We start from the raw sequence: 14,837 nt of genomic DNA, 5'->3' as shown, positions 1-14,837 counted from the left end.
AGATACCACCTCACTCCTGTTAGATTAGCTATTATCAACAAGACGGGTAATAGCAAATGTTGGAGAGGCTGTGGAGAAAAAGGAACCCTCATTCACTGTTGGTGGGACTGTAAAGTAGTACAACCATTATGGAGGAAAGTATGGTGGTTCCTCAAAAAACTGCAAATAGAACTACCTTATGACCCAGCAATCCCTCTACTGGGTATATACCCCAAAACCTCAGAAACATTGATACGTGAAGACACATGTAGCCCCATGTTCATTGCAGCACTGTTCACAGTGGCCAAGACATGGAAACAACCAAAAAGCCCTTCAATAGAAGACTGGATAAAGAAGATGTGGCACATATACACTATGGAATACTACTCAGCCATAAGAAATGATGACATCAGATCATTTACAGCAAAATGGTGGGATCTTGATAACATTATAAGGAGTGAAATAAGCAAATCAGAAAAAAACAAGAACTACATGATTCCATACATTGGTGGAACATAAAAATGAGACTAAGAGACATGGACAAGAGTGTGGTGGTTACCAAGGGTGGGGGGGGGAGGGAGGACATGGGAGGGAGGGAGGGAGAGAGTTAGGGGGAGGGGGAGGGGCACAGAGAACTAGATAGAGGGTGACGGAGGACAATCTGACTTTGGGCGAGGGGTTTGCAACATAATTTGATGACAAAATAACCTAGACATGTTTTCTTTGAATATATGTACCCTGATTTATTAATGTCATCCCATTACCATTAATAAAAATTTATTAAAAAAAAAAAAAGGAGTGTGCATGGTAAAACAAAACAAAACAAAACAAACAAACAAACAACAAAAAAGAGTAGTTTCCTTTTAAAGAAAAGGAAATTCCTGAAGGACTTCTGGGGTTGACCAAAGTTATCTTTTATTATAATTCACTTAGCTATAGAAATACAAGACGACTTATAGGCATCTTGTGCTGGTAGTGTCCTACACTATAAAAACAGAAGTACAAATTAAACTCAGACAAAACTGCAAAGCCAATAAAGCAAAGTATCACTAGGGCCACGTAAAGGATTACGTATTTTCGCTGACCCGGATTGTTGCTCTCGGTGTGACCGTGGCGCTGACCGCTGCGGCCGCGTTTCCCCTCCGTTTATCGTGCCTTCGCCTCCACCTGCTACGCAAAGACCCCATTTCTCAAACATTTTTCCTGTCTCCAAAAAACAGCACTCTGGTATCATTTAGTCTGCATCTGATGCAAAGGCATTGTTTTTATATCAAGTCTGCTTTGACATTTTTCTCAGTAGACAGTGACAATTAATGAATTTCCACTCAGTACCGTTGCTTCAGAAAACCAAAATGAATGAAGAGACATCAATGCTGTGCTATCGCATGTTTTCAGATGACCCACAATAGGAACTCAGAGGGACGTATTTTTAAGATCATTATTTAAACCAGGGGTCTCAAACTCAACTCAGCATGTGGGCCGCAGAGCAAGATCACAGCCGTTTGGCGGGCCGCACTAGGTCTACAAAAGGCAACTGTTACGCAACACTTTTCTTGAACTTCGTGGATTAGTCTGCGGGCCGCACAAAATTGTTCGGCGGGCCTCAGGGCCGCGAGTTTGAGACCCCTGATTTAAACGAAACTTCAAAGTTTGAGAAGCACTGGGCTAGCCCACCCTCTCCAGTGTGTGGCCTCCGGACCATCATCCCTTACAAAGACTCTGAGAGCAGCCCCGCCTTCTGGGATCGGCAGCTCCTCCTGCCGCCTCCTTGTTGCTCACTCACAGTTGCTAACACGCCCACTACAACCCCACGCCATGCCTGAAAAGCTCAAAAGTACTCTTGATAGACTATCTAAAACTAAAGAGGCCAGAAAGAGTAGGAAGCAAGAGGCCTGAGCAATACAACATGTCGCTGGCGGGGGTGGACACCTGGCGGTGGCCGCCCTGCCAGCACCCACTGGGACTCCCCACCTCAGCTGCCCCAGGCTCAGCAGCCTTCCGGTGAGGGGTGGGAAGAATGGCCTCGCCGACTTGTTCTTCTAGGAATTTAAATCTCCAGGGGAACCATGTCAGGATGGAAAATGGCTGTTACAATTCATCCTGAGGTTAGCCCTGAAAAGACATCCCTTAGTCCCCAGGATTCAGAATCCCAGAACTGCCTGGTTTCCTTCCTGGGCCCAGGTTACATACAATTCATGCCCTTCCTTCACCTCTGAGAGCTACCCCACCGCCATCAGTGGATATCTTTTCGGTTTAAATAGCCAGGGTTGGTTTCTGTAGCCCCACTGATAAATATTCCAACGTGAATTTCTAAACATAAACAATCTCAAACAAGGCAATGATTACATGAACAAATGCAACTGTGTTTGCCTTTAGATTCCCAAAACAGAAGTGATCTCATCCTCAAATGCTGTTTATGCTGTGTACTCAGCTGCTGCAGCCCAGAGTTAACCCTTCATCTTCCATCCTCCAGCTCCAGAGCTCTGGGAATCCCCCACCGAAGACGCAGAGCACTGACCAAGGTCACTCCGCCACACTGCCAGGGGCTGGGGCAAGGGTCACTGGATGCCCATGCAAGACAGGTTTATACTCCTCCACCCATGCCCAGGCCCTTCCATCGGGTGAGACTGGGGCAAGGAGGGCTTAGGGAGAACCAGCAGAGGGCTCTTGACCCCTCCATGGCACAACCAGGGGGCAAGTCTTCCAAGTACCAACAATACCTGCTGAATGACTTTAGATTCTTTCAGTCTTTGTACAAACGTTGTTCCTCCCCTACCTGGCACATTTGCCCAGCCCTTTCTACTTCTACAACTGATGCAGATGAGAAACAAAGAGCATTTCACAGACAGAAAGTACCTCGAGGATAGGGACTAAATCTTATCAATCTCTAAAACCTCGGGGTCAAGCCCAGTACTTGTACGCAGTGTCTGCTCAATGAACCTGTTCATCGTGCTGGATGACTGAGTCAGTGACTCGGTCAATCCGAGAACACACACAGGCACTTCTGGAACACCATCATTGTCGTTGTAATAACAGCAAACACTGATGTGGCACCTACTCTGTGCCAGGCACTGTTCTAAGACTCTGCAAGTATTAACATTCAATCCTCATAACAGCCCTGAAGGTAGTGACTGCCATCATCCTAATTTTACAAACGAGGAAACAGTAGACAGATGTCAAGTAACTGGCCCAAGGTCATCCAGGTAGTAAGTGGCCGGGTAGGGATGCAAACCCGGGCAGTCTGGACCCAGAGTCCCTGCTCAAAGCCACTGCACTGTATTGCCTCTCACAGGACAAGAATATGCCAGACCAAGTCCACCGCCACGCCTGGGGGGTAGAGATCCTGCCTTAATCCCCCACGACACCTGACCTAGCAGGTGCCGAGCCTGGCTTAAGAAGGACACGCATGATTCACTCTGGTTCCTCCAGCACCTGCCCCAAAGGGACTTGAGAAACAGTGGAGGAAAGAAACAGCGATATGTGTATATTTCAAACATATTGTATCCTGAATTCCTCAGGTGCCTACCCTGTATCTACCCATTAATTACCGCAGCTCTTAGCCGCATCCACTGGGAGACACTTAATGAAATGTAATACACATTAAGCCAAAGCTGAAGTTGCTCTTGGAACAACTGATTTTTGGGTGACATGAAAATGTTTATTATTTCGATTTTATGTCTAGAAACAGACAAAAGGAAGAAGAAATACACTCTCCTGTGAGGTGATGATGACGATGATTCTGAGAAAAGGTTTTTCACAAATTATAGATAAAGATGGGAATTGAAACAGAAATAGCAACATCACTTACTATCCTGAAGAGGGGAGCTAAACAATTAAAGGAAAAGCTAAATCAAAAGCACTCGATACACATAATAGCTAGATACATTTAAGACATTAATCCTAGGTTATTTCAATTTAGCAAAGTCGGCCCTTAAGAGCAAAATAAAAGGTAAAGATAGAGTTTTTGAAATGTTAATGTTTCCTAGAAATAAAATATCAAAATTTAAAACAATTCTAAAGATCTTATTTCTTTATCCCCTACTTGAAACACCAGAAGGAGCCTTACTTTACTGTTCATGAAATTCAGTTCAACAACTTTTGAGTTTTTTTATTCAATGAAAGGAAGAGAGGCAGAGAGACAGACTCCCATACGCGCCCCTATTGGGATCCACCCAGCAAGCCCACTAGGGATTGATATTCTGCCCATCTGGGGTGGTGCTCCATTGCTCACAAACTGAGCTCTTCTTAGCGCCTGAGGTGGAGGCCATAGAGCCATCCTCAGCACCCAGGGCCAACTTGCTCCAATTGAGCCATGGCTGCAGGAAAAGAAGAGAGAGAGAGAGAGAAAAGCAAGAGGGAGAAGGGTAGAGAAGCAGATGGATACTTCTCCTGTGTGCCCTGACTGGGAATCAAACCCGGGATGTCCACACACCAGGCCAATGTTTTACCACTGAGCCAACCAGCCAGGCCAACTTATGAATTTTATCTCTCAGTTGTACTTCCCAGTAAAGGGTCAAACACCTGCACAGCTGCTCAAAGCCAGGTGTGGATTGGAAGGCAGGGGATACACACGTACATATGTAAATGCCTCAGCCAACAAATCATGCCTATATCAGTGATTTTCAACCTTTTTCATCTCAGGGCACACATAAACTAATACAGTACCCCTGACTGTATTAGTTTAGTCAGGTATTGCATGTTTTAAAAATTCTTGCAGCACATTGATTGAAAGTCACTGGTCTATAGCAACTACACTGAGCGTCTGCTGTACTGATGGTATGAAATGCACAAATTTCACACAGCTCACAAAAACACAAACTCTCCATTATGGAAGTCTGAGCCAGTGTGCGAAGTTCAGTGCTCCCAGCAGGAAGTGCCCCTACAAAGTGCACCCCCAAGTGGCCCCTTAACAGAAGTCCACGTGTTATCTTTGTTCCTGTGTGTGCTCTCATCTGCTCATGTATTCGCTCATTTAGCTATGATTTATGGGGGCCCAGGCCTGCTCCATTTGAGATGTCATCTGTGGATCCAGCCTATGAAAAAAGCATATACTCAACAACTCCTTCTTACCCCAGCACACAGTCAAGAAACCCCCACATCGCTGGCAAAATGCAAAAGCTAAAAAGCAGGTGGGACTCTGAGGTCTGAAGGGAGGGGGAAGAAAAGAAACAGTTGGAGAGATGCTCTCCGGACCCAAAATAGAAACACTGAGAGTCTGCAGCAGATCTTAATCTGCTAATCTGGAAAGTCACATTGTTTTGTCCTGATGGGAACAAGTGAGACACTTTCTTCATCTCCGTGCATTTACTTCCACTGCCCCCCACACGGGCCCCACCTCCTGACGAATCCCATCTGCGGCTGCCTGTTACCTCTGGACATGAGGGGGCAGGGATGGAGTGACAGTGGGCCGGGTGAGGTTGTGAACAGCTCCAAGGATCACTCACGCCCCTGCCCCAGCCACTGGCAGATCTCTAAGGAATGGCAGCTTCAGACCTTTGGGAGGTTATTCCTCCATTTTCAAATGCATAAATATAAAATTTAGGCTCTTGTGTCATCAAATGGGGAACAACGAGGGCAAGGGCCTTGAGCCTTTGGGACGCAGCTTTTTGCCACATCACGTGTCTCCCCCCCCCTCCCAGACCTTGTCTGTAATTTTAAAATCCCCCGGGGCTATAGAAGTTAATTAGGGAGCACCAATATTATAAATATCACCACTGCTATCCCTCAAAAATAAAAATCCAGGACATTTCCACCCACCACATTACTCAGTTTTTAATAATTTTATAGCTACATACAATTTTATAATTACACATGACTCTCAATTATTCACAGGAAGACAAGTATGTCTTTAGAAAGCTCACCAGGATTCTTTTAAACTATTAGTTTCACCTTCCTGGACCCAACACACGATTGCTACCAAGTAGTAAAATGAGTCTTTTCTTCACACTCCCTTTCCCCTGATGAGGAGGCCAGTAAATACTGAAATGATCAAAATTCAGGCAGACCAGGAAAGTCGAAAAAGAAACATCACAAGTCACATGTCCCAGAATTATCACAAGGACATTAAACCAGAAAGAATTCTTGTCCCAAGAAGACTGACTAACTCCCTTCTCACTCAATCTTCCTAAAATGTATTTTATGCGTTGGGTTCTGGTTTCCTAGAACCTTATTTATTTGTTATGAAGGTGAGTTTACACTCTTTGCCTAAGGTGAGAGAGAAGGTTTGCATCTCTAACACTGCCTTGCAGTTAAGTAGGGCTTTGTTCAGTAGTTCTAGAATCTTTATGGAACCCCTACTCTGTGAGTGGATGGTGCTGGCCTGCCACACCCCAGGCAAAGCAGATTCTGCCTAAATGAGGTTTGGGGCACAGCCTGGGAGGTAGCCATTAATTACACAAATAACTATTTAGTTACCATTGTGATATAATTTTGAAAGAACACAGCGTGGGTTAGGGAGGAGAGGGAAAATCAGCAGTGAGGCAGGTGTGTGCCCTCAAGTGAGTGCCTGGCCATGGGGTATGTCTGAAAAGGAAACTTCCACCTAACCCTCGCTCTCTGAAAAAGCAACATGAACTTTGCACCCAGAGTCATCTGTGCAAGATGCACAAGTTCATATTAAATTAAAACAGTGGGGAAAAGTCTTCAACCAAAACACATTTCACAGAATCTTTCTGGGCACAGCCCAAATTATGAAGGAGGCATTAGCCCGATGCTTGTCTTTGATGGTGTCCTTCCATAACATGGGTCAGCACCTAGTGTCACCACGCCCCTGACATCGTCCAAGCTCTACCCCTCCCCATCTATCACTAGATACCTATGCCCAAGCTCATTTCTACTAATCCCAGCAGAAACAATAACTAACAACATAGTTGTTGGGTTATAAAGGCCTGGTTCTTTGAATTACTTGCATTTTAAAGAAGAATTTCATACTACTGAAAGAAATCTTTCAGATTCTAGAAATCAAAATGAAAAAAAGTTGTTTGCTTGACCCATCAAAGGCTGTCTTAGATAGAGAGCCCCCAACCTGTTGCTCATGAAGAGAAATGGGTCCACCCCATGACTTCTCCATCTCATATGTGCAAACCCTGACTAGTCCCCTTATTTCTATTGGTGTTTAGTTCAAGCACACTGGCCTCTGGAGCACCTAATGTCACAGGCAAATATATGAAGGCCTTTTCAAAACAAAGACTGATTCTAAATCTGGAGCCCATGTCAGGGTAGAAAATGCAGATCAGACATCATTGAAAAAAAATGTTACTCAAACATTTAACTCTGCTATTGCTTTTTCTCATCCTTTGACTATGTACTTTTAAGTGATAAAGGATCAGTCTTGTCCTACACATACACACACACACACACACACACACACACACACACTCACACTCCTGTTCTTATATGACCTTGATATAATTTCCTTTTTTTTTTTTTTTTTTGTATTTTTCTGAAGCTGGAAAGGGGGAGAGACAGTCAGACAGACTCCCGCATGCGCCCGACCGGGATCCACCCGGCACGCCCACCAGGGGGCGATGCTCTGCCCACCAGGGGGCGATGCTCTGCCCCTCCGGGGGCGTCGCTCTGTTGCAACCAGAGCCACTCTAGCGCCTGGGGCAGAGGCCAAGGAGCCATCCCCAGTGCCCGGGCCATCTTTGCTTCAATGGAACCTCGCTGCAGGAGGGGAAGAGAGAGACAGAGAGGAAGGAGAGGGGGAGGGGTGGAGAAGCAGATGGGTGCTTCTCCTGTGTGCCCTGGCCGGGAATCGAACCCAGGACTTCTGCACGCCAGGCCAACGCTCTACCACTGAGCCAACCTGCCAGGGCCCATAATTTCCTTTAAACAAAGACTGTCCAGGAAGATAATCTGGTAAACTACCACTAAGAGTTATCTTTCTAAATGGCAACTGCCTCCTGATACCATGAAACACTGGTATTTTTGAATGGTGAAACACTGGAAACCAGATTCAAAAGTCAAACATACACTGTTTTCAGCAGCTGCAGCCCCCCCTTTTCTCATCAGTGCACATATGAGAAAGCAATCAATAAACAACTAAGGTGCTGCAATTCAGTTGATGCTTCCTCTCATCTCTCTCTCTCTCTCTCTCTCTCTCTCTCTCTAGAAAACAAACAAACAAAAACCCACTTTAAAAAAAAAAGTTGTTTTTCATTAACACACCTCCCAATCCTGTAGCAGGAAACATCAGCCCAGATAAGGAGCAGAATTGCAGAATATAGACCCGAACTGAATCCCAGTTAGCACCCAGACTTCCCCTTTCACACTACACGGGGGCCTGTCTTTCCCCCTAGCTTAACCAGACTATTTCCATCTGGCTTCACAATGCCAGAACCGCTTCCATCACATGCTCGACATTTGCTCCGTTCTGCTGAGCTGCATTTGCATTCCCAGTCCTCTGTCTTTATCAGTCTTGTTCTACACAATTGGCTTTATCTTCTGGTGCTTCCACCACAAACCCACATGAAAACCGATTTTGTGTTCTTCCATGATCCAAAGTCCAAACTGTTTAAAGGAGGGAAAGACAACATTTCATGCTTTTATATGCCAGGTGCACCCCATAAAAGTGTATCAGGTTCACCGAGAGGCTGGACCCTGGCAGACAGGTGCCCGACAGAGAGGGACCAGGCAGCTCTCACGCCCAGTTTCAACCCTGCCTGGCTGCCCACTGCCCCCAGACCCCTTGTTTCTACTGCCATCAGATAGACCCCTATTCTTTCTTCTCTCTTTTATTCCCACTCTCATTCACTCAGGTGCTTACAGTTACAATCTGTCATCTGTTAAAGACTCCTAACTCTACAATCCGACCAGACCCCCATTCCAAGAGCCCAATCCATACCTCCAGATGTCTACTTGATATCTCCATTTGGATATCTCACAACAACACATACAGAGTGTAGCAAAAATAGGTTTACGGTTGTGAGTACAAGACACACAGTTTATTCTTGTATTATTATTTATTAATTGTATTCTTTTCCATACAAACAACTGTAAACCTACTTTGCCCCTCCCTGTCTTTATAACATCCAAGACTGAGGCGTCCCCTTCCCTCACAAAGCCTGTGTCTCCTTCAGTTGTTTGTTAATGGCCTCACTGACTACCCAGAAACCTGGAGTCAAACTGGACGCTTCTCTCTTCTACTCCTACTTATGCAAAATCAATCCCCAATTTACATCATTCTTCTTCTGAAATTGCTTTAACATCAGTCCATTTCTCTTCATCTCCACTGCCAACACTTATTCGATCGAGGCCAAAATTATTCAACACTAGCTGCACCTCAGGTTCCCAGGGCTCCGAGGTCAAAGTCCAAAACCATTTACCTAAGTTTGTACTGCCCCGTCCTCTGCTAGCTTCACCATCCTCTGCCCCAGGCTTCCTTCAGGTCCTAGAATGCACCCATTTTTCTTTCCATCTCAGGCTTCACACATGAGGCTCCTGCTGCGCTGATCTCTCTGTCTGGCCGTTCTCCCGACTGGTCACCCCTCCCCGTGTCTAGGTCTCAGCTCCCTGCCTTCTCCACACACATCAGGCAAGGTTCTCATACCGCACTGCCATTACGACTGCATTCATCTTTCCTAGCACTTGTTATAATAAATATAATTAGCTGTATAATTATTTGCTTATTGTTTGTTTCCCCTACCAGGTAGTAACTTTCAAAGGGAAAGAGACTGTGTCTGTTGGAACCTGACAGATAATTGAAGAATGAATGAATATACAATTTCTTTATCGCTCACACTCTGTAGGATCCTCTCCCGGCTTACCCTCGGGTCCTGGCCCAGCCTGATGCTTATGCCGGCAGCAGTCCACCCTCAGCACTCTATTAGGAATAAATGTGAACAGACCCTTCGGAAATCTTTACTAAACTAATCCAGAACCACTCACCACCCCACATACTCCCAGATCATGAGCCTGCTCCCTCACTGAGATGCCTACCTACTGAAAAGCAAGTAATCCATGTGCACAAAGTCCTAACTCACAATATCACCTGGTAACCAGATGGCGTTGAATACTTTTAATGCATTACCCACACCATTTAGCTTATTATCTACAAAGATACTAAACAAAAGGGGCAAGTGGCTTGTTCAACATCTTAGAGTTAGTGATGGAGCTGGGCCTGGAGCCCAGTTTCCTAGACTCTCTTCCCAGGCAGGGCACCCTCCATCTGGGTGAGTCAGCGCTGTGCTGAGGCCCAAGGGACAGAAGTACCTAGAAACACCCGACAGAGTGGAGGACCGTGGTCACACGCATTGCCACAACTCAAATTTTAGAGGCAGGTAGAGAAGGGACCTTAGGGAGAGAAAACACGGTAAAAAAAAAAATTCTTTCCCATGCTGCCATCCACTTCTCCCTGTCCTTCAACACCAAGTTCAAATGTACTGGTAATTAATCCTCTGAAGACTCCCAAGGCTAACTGTGCTGCCTCCTTCCGCAAACAGACATTGCCCAGATACCAGGCACTGCACCTGGCCCTGAGGAAACAGAGACAGTAAGACACCTGGCCCTCTCACAGCCCTGGGGTCCCCTAGTGCTGAGCTAATTCTACTCCTGCACAAATCGTACTGAGAATGAATACCTGTTTCTCAACTCACTTACCTGAGCAGGCTTCAAGGGTAGGGACTTCTTCATCTCTGCCCCCCAAAATGCCTCCTTCCCATTCCAAGTTAGAGGGGGCATCACAAAAGGAAAGAAGTGGAGGAGGAGAGGAAACAGTCAAAAAGCAAATTGCATAGCTTCACATCCAACCAAAGGGCTCGGGACACTGACCGCTAGCTGTCTCCACAGTAGGTGTGACTATGTGCACAGGGATTTTCAAACAGGTTGTCCCAGCTCCCCACTCCCTGGTAGGTTTTCTGAGGAAAGGAGCTGGATCTGATCTGATTGCTGGAACTAAGTTTATCTCGTTTGCTCAGACAGCACCACATTCCATGTACTTTGCATAATTTAATGAAATTCTAACCCATACATTAGGAATGAGTTACTAGCATAATATGCATCCAGGTGATATGAATTACAGCAGGAAGCCCACAAGGCCACAAAAATTAGCTGTTGAACTAAACCAGGCAGGCTGCTTTGCATATTAACATTTAATCTCTGATTTCCAGGCTCCAGAACTGCAAGGCAGTAAATTTCTATTGTTTGAAGCCACCCAGTGCACGGAACTTTGTTTTTTCAGCTTAAACAACTAGTTGCTACCCATCGCCTCCTCTTTCTCTTTTCTGCTCTGTGACGTTGGAACTGCAAAACGGATATCACTTACTCCCTTGTCAGCTGGCTGCCTGGAAGGTTCTGCCAACACAAAGCACTGGAGAAAGCCTGGAAGGTGAGAGGACAGAGTGGGACTTCCAGTTTCCAGTTTCTGTCAGCATCACACCAAGAGCAGCACCAGCCTGGCTTCGGTCCCAGCTTCACTGTACACCCCCGACACCATCCACTCGTTCCTCCTTTGATACGCTGCCAGCTGAACCACACCTGCCTGGCGGCCACCTGCCAGCTGCTACATCCCTCCCCAGCCTGGCTGCACGCACTCACCTCAGGCCAGCCCATCGTGCCAGGCCCCTCCCCAGGGCTCCTGGTTTCTCTTACTCTCCCTCTTCCCTGCTGCTTTCTGCAGCTTCTACCTTGTGGTGACTTCCATGTTTCAGTTTTGCTTGTTCAGATTTCCAACACAAGTGGAAATCTCCTGTTTGCAATCCCTACCATGGTTTTGGGTTTTCTAACTGGATCCTAAATGATTTAGTTTACAATGTCCAGGAAGAGACAAATATATAAAAATTCAAAAATATAAGCAAGTCAAGATTCACAACAAATAGTGTTGGCAATGGGTACAGGTAAGTAAACACCCTCAATTTGATGTTGATAAGAATATAGATATAATTCAGATTTTCTGCAGGAAAGTTTGGCAAAATGAGTCAAAAGATAAAATATGTACAGTTTGAGTCATAAAATTCCACTCCCAGAAATGTGCCCTAAGGAACTAATCAAATAATACTCAAAACTTATGTACAAGGATGTCCATTGCAAGTAGCTATTAAAATAATGTAGCTATATATTCTTGACACAGAAATATACCCATATCACAGGTTGTTAAAAGACAAAAGCAGATTTACAAACAGCAGCTATAGCATGAAAAAAATGTTTGGGAAACAAAATTATTTTATAGCAAATCATTACAGAGAGTAATTATTTCTGAGTTGTAGGAATTCAGATTATTGGGCAAAGTACCAGTTGCTTAGTACAAAGAGAAGTGTTCTATTAATAATGGCTACAAAAATATTTATAGGGCCTTGGACAGTTGGTCAGTGGATAGAGCATTGGCTCTGTGTATGGACATCCTGGGTTTGATCTCCAGTCAGGGCACACAGGATAGGCAATCATCTGCTTCCCTTCCCCTCCCTCTCCCCCTTCTTTTCTTCTTCCCCTCCTGTAGCCAGTGGCTCAATTGGTTAGATCATTGGCCCCTGGCACTGAGAATGGCTCAGTTGGTTCCAGCGTGTCAGCCTCAGATGCTTTAAATAGTTCCATTGATTGGAGGAACATCAACCCCAGATGAGGGTTGCAAGGTGGATCCTGGTCGGGGCACATGCAGGAGTCAAATTCACTATCTCCTCTCCTCTCACTTAAAAAAAAAATATTTAAAGAACCCTGTTCTGATGTCATTTTGTTAATGTTTAAGAGAACCAAATGTATAAAATAGTTTAAAAAATCGGACATTTGAAAGAAAGTAATCATCCTATATCTATATTATTTAATCCAAATTTACAAGGACATGCATTTTGGTTTTATCTTTTCTAGTATTTCTGTCACTTTTTTTTTTCAGGGTGATCATATTTATTCAATAGTGAAAGCATAATTAGCTCATTGATATGCTAGTTCTTCATCAATGTGTGAGCCTAAAGTAGTAGAAACTGTCAACTAAAAAGTAGGAGAGGACCAGAGAGCAGTCCCTGTAGCCTTCAGTCAAAACCACCTTAAATACTTTACCCATCTACTGCTTAGACAACCCGAATTTGCAAAGAAACAAGGAAACAATGGAATTACCTCCTTAGAAACAAACTCATCATGCAGTGGAAGAAGCATCCTCTTCCAACCACATGGACAATGGAATTATTAAAAGAGAAATGAGTACTGTAACTAAAATGCAAAAATGGGTATCAAATTCCAGTTGATGCTTCCCTCCTGCCCTGGGTACCATCTGCAGCTCTCAGTCCCATGAATCTTCAGAACAGGCAAGAGCAGCTGCTTTCTGGGAAAAGACCACTCACATGAGCCCTCATCCTCATTCCTTAATACAATCTCACTCACAGGATCCTAGTGCATACTAGAAATCTAAAAATAACAGTGCCCATTGGAATTTAAAAGCTCAAAACTGAACATTTCCCAGGCTTCACTCTAGTGATATTGAAAATGCAGATTTTTTTTTCTATACCCAGAGAAGCTTGGGGAATTGAAACTAAAGGCAGTGAGGTCCAGGGATCCATCTGCTCCATGCTATTGTAAGGAGAAGCAGTCAATGCTATTTTGGAAGTCTCAAAATGCTCAGCAAGAGTCTTATGAAAGAACACAATTAACACTAACATAAGATCGGAGAAGCATCCAGGAACTGGGAACAACAAACCAGGCAGAACGACCCAGAAAGTCTACAAGGCACCTGTAGCAACCTTTGCCAATCAGTACATATCAACTCACAAAAATGAGTTTTAACCAGCAGCCTTTATCCTGGCAGTGGTTCACTGATCATACAGAAGAGTACATGACAGCTTCAATTTCATCCCTTTCCCGATCAACACTGACACAGTCAGCCGGAATTCTCTTAATATCTCCCATGTTTAAAGCACCATGAAAGAGCTTCACCTCCGTCTGGTGGGGAGGAAAGAAATGTACAGAAATTGTGTAATAAGACAAGAATAGGAAAGAAAAGGGATAAATATTAGAAAGGAAGTAGTAAAATTTTATTAGCCGATGACATCATTATGTATCTACAAAATCCAGAGGAATTCATCTATAAGCAATTAAAACAAACACATGAATTAAGAAGAAACACAAGATACAAAATGTACAAAAATCAGCTGTATTTCTATAGACTAAAAATCAACAATCAGAAATACACATTTTAAAAATACCATTTACAATGTCATAAAAAATCAGATGCTTAGGAATAAATTCAACGAAAGATGTGCAAGAACCCCTACACTGAAGACATTGCTGATCCAATAAAAGAAGGCCTAAATAAACAGAAAGACACACCATGTGCATGGATTGTTAAAACATCAGTTCACCCAAACTGACCTATAGATTAAACAAAGTCCTGGTCAAAATCCCAGCAGGCATTTTTTAAATAGAAATTGATAAGCTTACTCTGAGAATTATATGGAAATTCAAAGGGCCTAAAATTGCCAAGGCAATTTTAAAAAAGAAAAACAAAGTTAGAGGACTTAAACTTCCAGTAATTAAGATAATGGGTAAAACACTTAAATAGGCACTTTATGAGATAAGATATCCAAATAAACCAACAATTTTCAACTGGTGGGCTACGGCCGGCACACTGATGTGCCGCAAGAATTTTAAAGCATGCAAAAGCTGACTATGTAGTCAGGGGCACTGACCTCTTTTCCCTTTGTCAGATAATATTGTCAAGTTAAAAAATGGCAACAGCCTGACCTGTGGTGGCGCAGTGGGATAAAGCGTCGACCTGGAACACTGAGGTTGCCGGTTCGAAACCTTGGGCTTGCCCGGTCAAGGCACATATGGGAGTTGATGCTTCCTGCTCCTCCCTCCCCTTCTCTCTCTCTCTCTCCTCTCTCTCTAAAAATTAATAAATAAAAATAAAAAATAAAAAAAATAAAAAAAATAAA

The 14,837-nt window shown here is 44.2% G+C and overlaps 1 protein-coding gene across 4 annotated transcripts in view; it reads right to left on the bottom strand.

The window, feature by feature from the left end:
- Positions 1–14,837, bottom strand: part of NCALD (neurocalcin delta) — a 456,249-nt gene that overhangs the window by 384,086 nt on the left and 57,326 nt on the right. The window contains exon 1 of one of the 4 annotated variants that reach the window (XM_066265931.1): positions 14,644–14,662. The exons of the other annotated variants lie outside the window; for them this stretch is intronic. The gene's annotated coding sequence lies outside the window, so the exon portion shown is untranslated. Of the gene's footprint in view, positions 1–14,643; positions 14,663–14,837 lie in introns of those variants that run through there. 4 annotated transcript variants of the gene reach the window in all.

The sequence above is a fragment of the Saccopteryx bilineata genome, chromosome 3, assembly GCF_036850765.1.
Source record: "Saccopteryx bilineata isolate mSacBil1 chromosome 3, mSacBil1_pri_phased_curated, whole genome shotgun sequence".
Classification (NCBI taxonomy): Eukaryota; Metazoa; Chordata; class Mammalia; order Chiroptera; family Emballonuridae; genus Saccopteryx; species Saccopteryx bilineata.
The sequence above is the reverse complement of the archived record's forward strand: the minus strand, read 5'-3'. Positions and strand labels throughout refer to the sequence as shown.